Raw genomic sequence first — 12638 nt, 5'->3', positions numbered from 1 at the left:
CTTGCAGTCAAGCCAGCGTTTTTTGCACTCGATGACTGTTCTGCGTACTTTTGCCACACTGTTAATCTTGTCAACAATTTGTTGCCATATTGCCTCTCTCCTACTGATTGGCAACTTTGAGGTGATAAACAGTTGGTGCTGGTGTTCCGTCACCTCTTTTACCAGGATTTCCTGCTCCTCTGCACTGAAGCGACACTTTATTTTCTTCTTCTCCCTGTCCTAGTTCTTGTGTGGGTCCTCCTGGCTAGTTCCTGGTCTGTTGGCATCTTCCTGGGGTCTGTACAGGCATCTGGGATCCATTTTGGCTCTCCTCTGCTGAAATGGATGTGTTTGTACAGAATTTTGACGCTATTGCGTCAAAAAACGCCGCATGTCCGGTTTGCAGTGTCGTAAAACGTCTCACAGTCATTTCCGCCGCGTTAACTTCATTTTCCTTTACGACGTGACGCTGCGGTGCACGTCAAAAAAATGGCTTACACCTGTGGTTTGCGCCGCCGTGCGTCACAGTATAAATTTGGCGCCCGCACAGCGCACAGTAATGGCGTTTGCTAGCAGTAATATTTTTGACGCAAAACTGCGTCTGTGCAGTTTTGCGTCAAAAAGTATAAATATGGCCCGATGTGTGTTGGTAACGAACTGCCTACATATGGGCAGTCCTACCAAGTACCACGCATATCACAAGAGAGTAATGCAATTTAAGTACAGTTCCCGCTTGATTGGAATTTGTGACGCAAACAAGATGAAGAGAATGCGAAGCAGCATATCTCTAATTCCATGCCTTGCTGTGAATATCTCTATTCTTTTCAATTCACTGTCTGCCAGTGACACCTGGTGGCAACCAGCTCCATTGGTCAAAACAGCCATAACAGTGCCCCTGACACGTAGGCAAGGTTACACAAGCACCGGAGAAGAGGCGCTCTTACCAGACCTGAGAGTGTTCCAGAACTATGTTGAAGCTCCTGTTAAGAGTATTGGGGCTAAGTAGATGGGGTGGCTTAACGCTTGCCAACTGTAGTGGTGTAGAGTGTAGGAGGCTGGCCTGGCATGGCTTGTAGTGGGTACCTGATGGTACTTACACCTTGTGCCAGGTCCAGTTATCCCTTATTAGTAGATTAGTAGTGTTCTAGTAGCTTAGGCTAAAAAAAGGTAGCTATAGCAGAGCAGCTTAGGCTGAACTAGGAGACATGCAAAGCTCCTACTATACCACTTATATCATACAGGTACCATATCATAAGAAAGACAATACTCAGAGCTACTAAAAATAAAGGTACTTTATTTTAGAGACAATGTGGCAACAATATCTCAGACGACATACTCCCTTAGGAGATAAGTAAAATACACCAAATATATACACAAACCAAAATCAGGTAAGTAAAACAGTCAGAAAGTAGTGCAAACACTGTAGAATACAATAGGATGCAATAGGCCTAAGGGCAACACAAATCATATACTAAGAAAGTGGAATGCGAACCACGAATGGACCCCTAGGCTAGTGTAGTGTGTAGAGGGTCACTGGGAGAGTAAGAAAACACTAAGGGGGTCATTCTGACCCTGGCGGCCGGTGGCCGCCAGGGCCACCGACCACGGGAGCACCGCCAACAGGCTGGCGGTGCTCCCGAGGGCATTCTGACCGCGGCGGTTCAGCCGCGGTCAGAAAGGGTAAACCGGCGGTCTCCCGCCGGTTTACCACTGCCCCTTGGAATCCTCCAAGGCGGCGCAGCTTGCTGCGCCGCCGAGGGGATTCCGACCCCCCCTACCGCCATCCAGTTCCCGGCGGTCCGCCCGCCGGGAACCGGATGGCGGTAGGGGGGGTCGCGGGGCCCCTGGGGGCCCCTGCAGTGCCCATGCCACTGGCATGGGCACTGCAGGGGCCCCCGTAAGAGGGCCCCTACAAGTATTTCACTGTCTGCTTGGCAGACAGTGAAATACGCGACGGGTGCAACAGCACCCGTCGCACCTTCCCACTCCGTCGGCTCGATTACGAGCCGGCATCCTCGTGGGAAGGGAGTTTTTCCCTGGGCTGGCAGGCGGTCTTTTGGCGACCGCCCGCCAGCCCAGGGGAAACCTCAAAATACCCACTGCGGTCTTCCGACCGCGGTAAGGTATTTTGGCGGCTCCCGCGTCCGGCGGGAGTCAGAAGGACCCCCTAAGAGTGTCCAAGGTACCTGTAGGAAAGTACCATCTTGCCTGGCATGTTACCCCCATACTGCACTGTAGATATGTTGTTTTAGTATATGCCAGGCAGGGTCCCAGTGCTCATAAGTATGTGCCCTGTATGTGTTCCCTGTGTGATGACTAACTGTCTCACTGAGGCTCTGCTAACCAGAACCTCAGTGGGTATGCTCTCTCTGCTTTCCAAATTTTCACTAACAGGCTAGTGACCAACTTCACCAATTCACATTGGCATACTGGTACACCCATATAATTCCATAGTATATGGTACTGAGGTACCCAGGGTATTGGGGTTCCAGGAGATCCCTATGGGCTGCAGCATTTCTTTTGCCACCCATAGGGAGATCTGACAATTCTTACACAGGCCTGCCACTGCAGCCTGAGTGAAATAACGTCCACGTTACTTCACAGCCATTTACCACTGCACTTAAGTAACTTATAAGTCACTTATATGTATAACCTTCACCTGGTGAAGGTTGGGTGCAAAGTTACTTAGTGTGAGGGCACCCTGGCACTAGCCAAGGTGCCACCACATCGTTCAGGGCAAATTCCCCGGACTTTGTGAGTGCGGGGACACCATTACACGCGTGCACTATACATTGGTCACTACCTATGTATAGCGTCACAATGGTAACTCCGAACATGGCCATGTAACATGTCTAAGATTAAGGAATTGTCACCCAAATGCCATTCTGGCATTGGGGAGACAATTCCATGATCCCCCAGGTCTCTTGCACAGAACCCGGGTACTGACAAACTGCCTTTCCGGGGTCTCCACTGCAGCTGCTGCCAGCCCTGGCCCAGGAAGGCAGAACAAAGGATTTCCTCAGAGAGATGGTGTAACACCCTCTCCCTTTGGAAATAGGTGTGAAGGCTGGGGAGGAGTAGACTCCCCCAGCCTCTGGAAATGCTTTGATGGGCACAGATGCTGCCCATCTCTGCATAAGCCAGTCTACACCGGTTTAGGGATCCCCCAGCCCTGCTCTGGCGCAAAATTGGACAAAGGAAAGGGGAGTGACCACTCCCCTGACCTGCACCTCCCAGGGGAGGTGCCCAGAGCTCCTCCAGTGTGCCCCAGACCTCTGCCATCTTGGATTCAGAGGTGTTGCTGGCACACTGGACTGCTCTGAGTGGCCAGTGCCAGCAGGTGACGTCAGAGACTCCTTCTGATAGGCTCTTACCTCTCTTAGTAGCCAATCCTCCTTCTTAGATAGCCAAACCTCCTTTTCTGGCTATTTAGGGTCTCTGCTTTGGGGAATTCTTCAGATACCGAATGCAAGAGCTCACCAGAGTTCCTCTGCATCTTCCTCTTCACCTTCTGCCAAAGGATCGACCGCTGACTGCTCAGGATGCCTGCAAAACTGCAACAAAGTAGCCAGATGACTACTAGCAACCTTGTATCGCTTCATCCTGCCGGCTTTCTCGACTGTTTCCAGGTGGTGCATGCTCTGGGGGTAGCCTGCCTCCTTCTTGCACCAGGAGCTCTGAAGAAATCTCCTGTGGGTCGACGCAATCTTCCCCCTGCAACCGCAGGCAACAAAAGACTGCATCACCGGTCCTCTGGATCCCCTCTCAGCACGACGAGCGTGGTCCCTGGAACTCAGCAACTCTGTCCAAGTGACTTCCACAGTCCAGTGACTCTTCAGTCCAAGTTTGGTGGAGGTAAGTCCTTGCTTCTCCACACTAGACTGCATTGCTGGGTACCGTGTGATTTGCAGCTGCTCCAGCTCCTGTGCACTCTTCCAGGATTTCCTTCATGCACAGCCAAGCCTGGGTCCCAGACACTCTAACCTGCAGTGCACAACCTTCTGAGTTGTCCTCCGGCGTCGTGGGACTCCCTTTTGTGACTTTGGGTGGACTCCGGTTCACTCCTCTTCTAAGTGCCTGTTTCGGTACTTCTGTGGGTGCTGCCTGCTTCTGTGAGGACTCCCTGACTTGCTGGGCACCCCCTCTGTCTCATCATCCAAGTGGTGACATCCTGGTCCCTCCTGGGCCACAGCAGCATCCAAAAACCCTAACCGCGACCCTTGCAACTAGCAAGGCTTGTTTGTGGTCTTTCTGCGTGGGAATACCTCTGCAAGCTTCTTCACGACGTGGGACATCCATCCTCCGAAGGGGAAGTTCCTAGTCCTCTTCGTTCTTGCAAAACACCAAGCTTCTTCCATCCAGTGGCAGCTTCCTTGCACCCTCAGCTGGCATTTCAAGGGCTCCTGCCCACTCTTGACACTGTCGCGACTCTTGGACTTGGTCCCTTTGTCTTACAGGTACTCAGGTCCGGAAATCCATTGTTGTTGCATTGCTGGTGTTGGTTTTACTGGCAGAATCCCCCTATCACGACTTCTGTGCTCTCTGGGGGTTGTAGGTGCACTTTACACCCACTTTCCTGGGTCTTGGGGTGGGCTATTTTTCTAACCCTCACTGTTTTCTTACAGTCCCAGCGACCCTCTACAAGCTCACATAGGTTTGGGGTCCATTTGTGATTCGCATTCCACTTTTGGAGTATATGGTTTGTGTTGCCCCTATAGCTATGTGCTCCTATTGCAATCTACTGTAACTTTACATTGCTTGCATTACTTCCTTTTGCTATTTACTGCATAATTTTGGTTTGTGTACATATATCTTGTGTATATTTCTTATCCTCAAAATGAGGGTACTCACTGAGATACTTTTGGCATATTGTCATAAAAATAAAGTACCTTTATTTTTAGTATATCTGTGTATTGTGTTTTCTTATGATATTGTGCATATGACACCAGTGGTATAGTAGGAGCTTTACATGTCTCCTAGTTCAGCCTAAGCTGCTTTGCCATAGCTACCTTCTATCAGTCTAAGCTGATAGAAACACCTCTTCTACACTAATAAGGGATAACTGGACCTGGCACAAGGTGTAAGTACCTCTGGTACCCACTACAAGCCAGGCCAGCCTCCTACAATACCCCACCCCAAGACCCTGGAAAGTAGGAGTAAAATACTACTATTTCCCCAGAAAAACACAAAACTCTTGAGAGAGGATTTGCAAAGACCACAGCAGACTGCAAAGCACTGAAGACGGATTCCTGGACCTGAGGACCTGCAAAGGAAGGGGACCAAGTCCAAGAGCAGTGAAAGTGTCCAGGGGGGGCAGGAGCCCACTAAACCCCGGATGAAGGTGCAAAATGGTTGCCTCTGGATGGAAGAAGCTGAAGATTCTGCAACAACGAAAGGTGCTAGGAACTTCTTCTTCATGCAGAAGATGTCCCACGGAGTGCTGGAGGATGCAGAGTTGTTTCTTCGGCAAAAGTCTGCAAACAAGCCTTGCTAGCTGCAAGAATCACAGTTGAAGAAAAAGGGTGCTGCCCGAGCCCAGGAGGGACCAGGATGTCGCCACTTGGGAGAGGAGACAGAGGGGGCCATCAGCAATATAGAAAGCCCATGCACAAGAAGGTAGCACCCGCAGAAGTCCTTGAACACTGCTTCAAGAAGACTGAGCACGCTGGTCATCTCAACACTACAAAAGAAGGTCCCACGAAGCCGGAGGTCAACACAGGGAGCTGAGCAATGCAGGTCGGAGTGCTGGGGACCTGGACTTGGCTGTGCATGAAGGATTCCTTGGAAAGGTGCACAGAAGGCCAAGCAGCTGCAGTTCAAGCGGTGCACAGGATTACTGTCTGGAGAGGTGGAGGCAAGGACTTACCTATTCCAAATTTGGAAAGTTGGACCACTGAACAGTCTGGGTCACTTGGGTCCACCACCTGTGTTCCAGGGGCCACGCTCGTCAGGATGAGAGGGGTCCCTGAGTAACCGTGATGCTGAAGTTTGGTACCTGCTGGAGCAGGGGGAAGATTCCGTCGACCCACAGGAGATTTCTTCGTGGCTTCCAGTGCAGGATGAAGGCAAGCAGCCCCCAAAGCATGCACCACCAGGACACAGTCGAGAAATCCAGCAGGATTAGGCTCTACAATGTTGCTGGTAGTCTTCTTGCTACTTTGTTGCAGTTTTGCAGGTGTCCTGGAGCAGTCAGCAGTCGATCCTTAGCAGAAGTCAAAGAGAGAGGTGCAGAGGAACTCTGGTGAATTCTTGCAAGTTGTTTTCTGAGGAAAAGCCCACTTGCGAGACCCTAAATAGCCCTCAAAGGAGGATTGGCCGCCTAGTCAGCACCTATGAGGAGGGGTCTCTGGCGTCACCTGCTGGCACTGGCCACTCAGAGGCCTCCAGAGTGCCCTCACACTTCTGGATCCAAGATGGCAGAGGTCTGGGACACACTGGAGGAGCTCTGGGCACCACCCCTGTGGGGATGATGGGCAGGGGAGTGGTCACTCCCCTTTCCATTGTCCAGTTTTGTGCCAGAGCAGGGACTGGTGGTTCCCTGAACCGGTGTAGACTAGCTTATGCAAGGAGGGCACCATATGTGCCCTTCAAAGCATTTCCAGAGGCTGGGAGAGGCTACTCCTCCCCAGCCTGTAACACCTATTTCCAAAGGGAGAGGGTGTAACACCCTCTCTCAGAGGAAATTCTTTGCTCTGCCTTCCTGGGACTGGGCTGCCCAGACCCCAGGGGGCAGAACTCTGTCTGTGGGGTAGCAGCAGCGGTAGCTGCTGAGAAAACCCCAAAGAGCTGGTTTGGCAGTACCCAGGGTCCATAGTGGAGCCCCAGGAATGCATGGGATTGGCACCCCAATAACAGAGTTGGCATGGGGGACAATTCCATGATCTTAGACATGTTACATGACCATATTCGGAGATACCATTGTGAAGCTACATATAGGTATTGACCTATATGTAGTGCACACGTGTAATGGCGTCTCTGCACTCACAAAGTCCGGGGAAATGGGCTTGAACTATGTGGGGGCAGCTTTGCTAGTGAAAGGGTGCCCTCACACTTAATAACTTTGCACCTAACTTCAGCAAGTGAAGGCTAGACATATAGGTGACTTATAAGTTACTTAAGTGCAGTGAAAATGGCTGTGAAATAACATGTGTGTTATTTCGCTAAGGCTGCAGTGGCAGTCCTGTGTAAGATTTGTCTGAGCTCCCTATGGGTGGCAAAAGAAATGCTGCAGTCCGTAGGGATCTCCTGGAACCCCAATACCCTGGGTACCTGGGTACCATATACTAGGGAATTATAAGGGTGTTCCAGTGTGCCAATTAGAATTGGTAAAGATGGTCACTAGCCTATAGTTACAATTTTAAAGGCAGAGAGAGCATAGGCACTGAGGTTCTGATTAGCAGAGCCTCAGTGACACAGTTAGTCACTACACAGATACACACATTCAGGCCACAAACTATGAGCACTGGGGTCCTGGCTAGCAGGATCCCAGTGAGACAGGCAAACACAAACTTACATACTTTTAAAAATGGGGGTAACATGTCAGGCAAGATGGTACTTTCCTACATAGAGCATGGGGAGCAAAATAAATCCAGTATCTTCCCATTACGCTGCTTGCTATAGACTAGTTAGTGCCGCTAGTACCTTCTCTGATCCTTATTTAATTTACTTTTAGTGTGACATGATCTTGCGCCTAAGTAAACTGGGCATTAGTTTAGTGCCCTTCCATTTCTGGTGCTTTGCTGCAGTTTTAAGATCTTCTTAGAGATTCTCGTTGGTCGAATGGGTATAATTTCTGATATTTACATATTTCCCACCACTTCATTACTTGATTTTGCTTGCGAGAAAGTGTCACTTATAGTCGTTGAATTTCACTCATAGTTATACTGAAATTATGTAAATGTCACACATAAGCAATCTGAAACTTTTGCAGCTATGTATGGGGTAGGTTTCAAGCCGTCGTAATGTTTGATCACCATCCAGGCATGCAATCGGGAACTAAAACTATTTTTAGCTTCCAGATCTGATTGCTTCCTTGTCGCCTTGTTCACTGTGCTTTTGAAAGCTGGTAATGGCAAGATCTCGTCCCAAAGTTTGATTAAGTGCTTCCGTTACATAGACCTATCCAAGTATTTGTGTTTGGTTGACTATGGATCCCTTTTTAAGGTATACCATAATAATCTATTTAATAGGCCATTTTGATTTGCCCTCTATTCTATGCCAGCATTTTATTTAGACAGTCATTCTACCTAGTTCTTGCTTGATGGGGCCAAACTCCAGTCAAATGTGTGACAACTATGAATTTTGGGGAAGGGAGAACATCCACCAGAAGACATTAACCTGCAGTTTATCCAGCGAGACGGTGTCCTGGCCTCTCATGGCCACGCTGTGTAAGCCACAGTTGAAAGTAGTTTAGCAGAGAATACTACTAGCAATGTCTGGAAAGAGGGGTAATCCATTTTTTCTGCAAGGATGTTGAAAGAATGTAATAAGGCATTCCCTTTCTTTATGGTGTATTGCTTTTGGTGGGAAAAATTACCTCTATTATCCAGATATTTTACAAGATATTTATAGCTCTTCCAAAGTTGTACCATCTAGGAGGATCTTAGATGGCTGCACTGGTTGATTCCTAAGAGTCATAGTTTTTTTTTGTAGTTTTTATCTCAAGGTTGTTGGTCTTGACATAGGATTTCAATACATTAACTAACCTTTGAAGCCCTACATTTGTCATACTGAACTGTAAAATATCATCCAAGTAGGACAAGTGGGACAGACGGAGTGAACCCAGGCATGGGGGATGAGAGTTTTCCTGGTCTGTCTCTGATGATAGATCTGCCATTAATATGTTAAACAGGTAGGGGGCCAGCACACATCCCTGTGTAAGACCTTGGTAGGTGGGTAGGTTGATATCTTCCTAGATATTGTTATGGCCTCACCGATTTTGACTTGGATCCAAGTTGCTGAGTACAGCTGCCCAGTGGCACATAGCAGCTTTTGAGGGAGTCTCCATTTACTTTATTTATTCCAGAGCATCCCATGATCGATGTGGGCGAATGCTGCATTAAAGTCTACAAAACAGAGGTGTAATTTCTTCCTTGTTCATTTACATTGGTCAATTATAAAGGAAGCTGCTAGGATGATTGTTGTGGTGCCAAGAACTTTCCTAAAACCTGACTGGTTTACAGGTATCATGTTGTCCATGTTTGACCAGTCAATGAGATCAGCCAATATTACAGAGAGGTAGTATTTAACCTTCAAATCCAGGAATGCTATGAGGGTGTAGTCGGCTGGTTAGACCTTATCACCTCCTATGAAGTCTGGATTTATGATGGAGCCACGCTAACTCCCTAGGATGCTGCCTTTTGAATGGACCTCTTTATATACTGCTGATAGCACATTTGCCCAGAACCAAGGGTCTTCTTTAAGGATGCCTTATGGAATTCCATTCGACCCTCGTTCAGTCGTGGCATCTATAACTTTTTTGACTTCAGATGGTGAGTAGAGGTCCCATTCACCCCCAGACAAGTGCAGTTGAGTGTTTTCTTCTTCGCTGGATCCACAATTGGGCATAACGCCAAGCGTGCCGGCTATTACACTGTGTACTGGCCTGTCGCCACTTTGGCTGTGTTTCTCATTTGTAAAATCTAAGCGACGTTTATCGATTGCAAATATGCTGGCAAGCTGAGCTGCCTATTCGGCTTCTGCTATATTTGAATTATTTATAGCATTTTGATGGATTGTTGAGCCCATTGATTGTCTCCCAGAACTTCCTGGAGTTAGTCTGCCTGGCGTTGTATATCAACTTTGTCTAGAATGCCTCTTTGCTGGATCTCCTGTCATCCCAGACTTATTTTTTGTACTCTTTCCTTAATGTTTTTAGTCATTCCCAATGGAAGGTTTGCTGACTTGTCGTCCTTGAGAGTCTGATGGTTGCTCTTAGTTCCTTTCTTAGAGCGCTACATTTGGCCGAAAGTCTTATTTGCACTCTTTGCTTAGATAATCCTCTTCAGACAGGGGCGCTTCCGTTAGCAAATTGGCACTTAAGCTTGTCCATTTATCAGTTTGGTTGTTCATAAATTAGTGCTGTGGATCAGGAGATCTCTGGCCAGGAGTCTGAGGACTGCTATTGTGTACCATCTCAGACAATTTAAATTGGTAGAATTTACTGTGCCTATATCTGATGGTGCAAGCAAATGATTTGGAGGACTTAGTCCAATTGATGGTTTCTGATGTGAGTGGTCACTATCCGTGGTGTATTGAATTTTGTATTGCTGAAGCAGTAGGATTAGTGGCAATGAGGTTATTGGATAGTCTATAATGGACTGAGAGTTTGGTGCATGATAGGTGAAATTAGGCAGATTATCATCTGAAAACCTTCTGTTTAACATTCTCATGCCCAAAAGTTCCAGGGTTGTCACATTGTTTTCTCCTTCTGTGTCACGCCGTTTAACTACAAGACTTGATTGTTGAGGGGCGTTCCAGTGTCGGATCTCAGCAGCCAGCATATTGTCTTCTTCTAGGGAATAGATTAGATTTGAATTGAAGTACCCTGTCAGGATTATATCCCCTGAGGGGTTGGTCTGCTTGCAATAAGTTATTCTGGCGATTATTGTTTCCTGGAGCCCTTTCTTTTTTAATTGAGTTAGCATGAGCATAAATGTTAACAACAGAACTGGTGGTCTATCATATTTGTTGCATTTGGAGACCTGAATTGTTAGAGGGTAGTTCTTCAGAGGTGGTGTCTAAAAGATGATGAAGAAATTCCTCATGAGACAGAAAAGCTTCTTATGATTTCTTTATTCTTCCAGTTGCAGTTACAGAAAACTCCAGCCACACCTCCAAGCTGCTCCTTCAGTCTTCAACTGCCAATACCACATTCTAGATCATCCAATACTAGAAGCAGCGGGGGGAGCAGAGAATACAAGTAATACATTTACTATAAATATAATTTAAAATAAAACAACAAATACAAAGCAAAACAACTACAAATACAAATGAAGGGAGAGAAATATACTACACTACCACCTTGGCGTTTGCTCTAAACTGTAGTTTTTATCTATCTGCCTTCCTCCATGTGGGGTTATTGAGGTTCCCCTAGCCTATGTAGTATATTATTATGATCTTCCGGTCATGACTGTTACAGTTGATAAACATAGTATGAGGCTTCATAATGTCCTGTGGCCAAGGTTTTGTGTGCCTGAGTGTGAGTTGTAGGGCTAAGGTGGACTGGATCAACACAATGACCATCTTGTGGGAAATAAGGCCCTGTTCGGGTCTACTGACGTGGCTCGGGTTTGTTGTGTTTATACCGACTTCGTGATGTATAGCTGCTCCACATTGAAAAGTTACTGAACTTTGAATAGAGTGCTTATCCTTTTTAATTGTCTTTTGTTTATAATTACTAGTAGCATCTTCTGGTTAACTTTCATGCCTTCTATTTACAGGGCTATTGATGGATTCTTTGGGCTGTGACGTTGTAGCCACTGTTATTATGTGTTGTGAAGTCCGTAGCTGATGTCTCGTCTATGGGAGATTCTATTGAACTATTTGAGATGCTACTTTCACCTCTATTTCGTTTTAGGCCAAATATTGGGTATGTTCCCATTTGCTCTACATTCTTGGACAAATTAATTTTGGGCATATTTATACTCTGTTTACACTGAATTAGCATCATTGTTTTTTACTCTAATTTGGGCAAAACTAACTCCATAATTATACTTTAGAGCTAGACTCATCTATCGCCAAAACTTATGGAGTTAAAGTCGTTTTTTGGACTTGGAAACCTACCTTGCCTTAATGAGATGCAAGGTAGGCGTTCAGTGCAAAAAATGACTCTATAGCCTTAACGCCATATTTATACTCCCGTGCACAAATGGTGCATGGGCGGGAGGAGGGGTAAAAAAATGGTGCAAAGCTTACTTTGCCCCATTTGATAACACCTGGGTCAGGGCAGGTGTTAGGGGACCTGTGGGCCTATTTCCATGGAGGAACATCATGGAATAAGCCCACAGGTGCCCTCCCCAGGCCCCAGGCCCCAGGCACACCTCCACCCACACCAGAGGGACAGCGGAGGATGGGGGATCCCATCCCAGGTAAGTACAGGTAAGTATTTTATTTTTTTAAGTGCCATAAGGGGCCCTGAAATGGGCCCCCATACATGGCACAGGGTGCCATGGCCATGCCCAGGGGACCTTGGTCCATTGTGCTTGCCATTGGGATGGTGGGCATGACTCCTGTCTTTTCTAAGACAGGAGTCACGTGGTATGAATGGTTGTGTGTCAGAAAATGACTTTAGGCAGGGTAGAGTCATTTTTATTTACTCTAACCTGCCTAACGTAATTTTTTGGTGCAAACCCCCCTTTTTCCATACCACCAGCCTCACCAGTCTAGCGTCATTTTGTTTTACACTAGCCTACCCTTTGCACCGGCTTGCACCATTCCATAAATATGGTGCCCTGCTGGTGCACAGAAATGGTGCAAGCCGGTGCTAAACTTTTTGGTGCAAAACTGCGTTAATGCAGTTTTTCCCCACAAAGTACAGATCAGGGCCTTTGTTCCTTGCATTCCTGTCATGTTTTCTTTGCCTTTTTGTTTAAGGTCAGGTGCCCTTGGCACACTTATAGAGCGTGGTTGTGACAATTGCGAGGTCTGAAATTGAACTC

The sequence above is a fragment of the Pleurodeles waltl genome, chromosome 8 (assembly GCF_031143425.1).
Source record: "Pleurodeles waltl isolate 20211129_DDA chromosome 8, aPleWal1.hap1.20221129, whole genome shotgun sequence".
Classification (NCBI taxonomy): domain Eukaryota; kingdom Metazoa; phylum Chordata; class Amphibia; order Caudata; family Salamandridae; genus Pleurodeles; species Pleurodeles waltl.
This window is presented reverse-complemented; position numbering follows the sequence as displayed.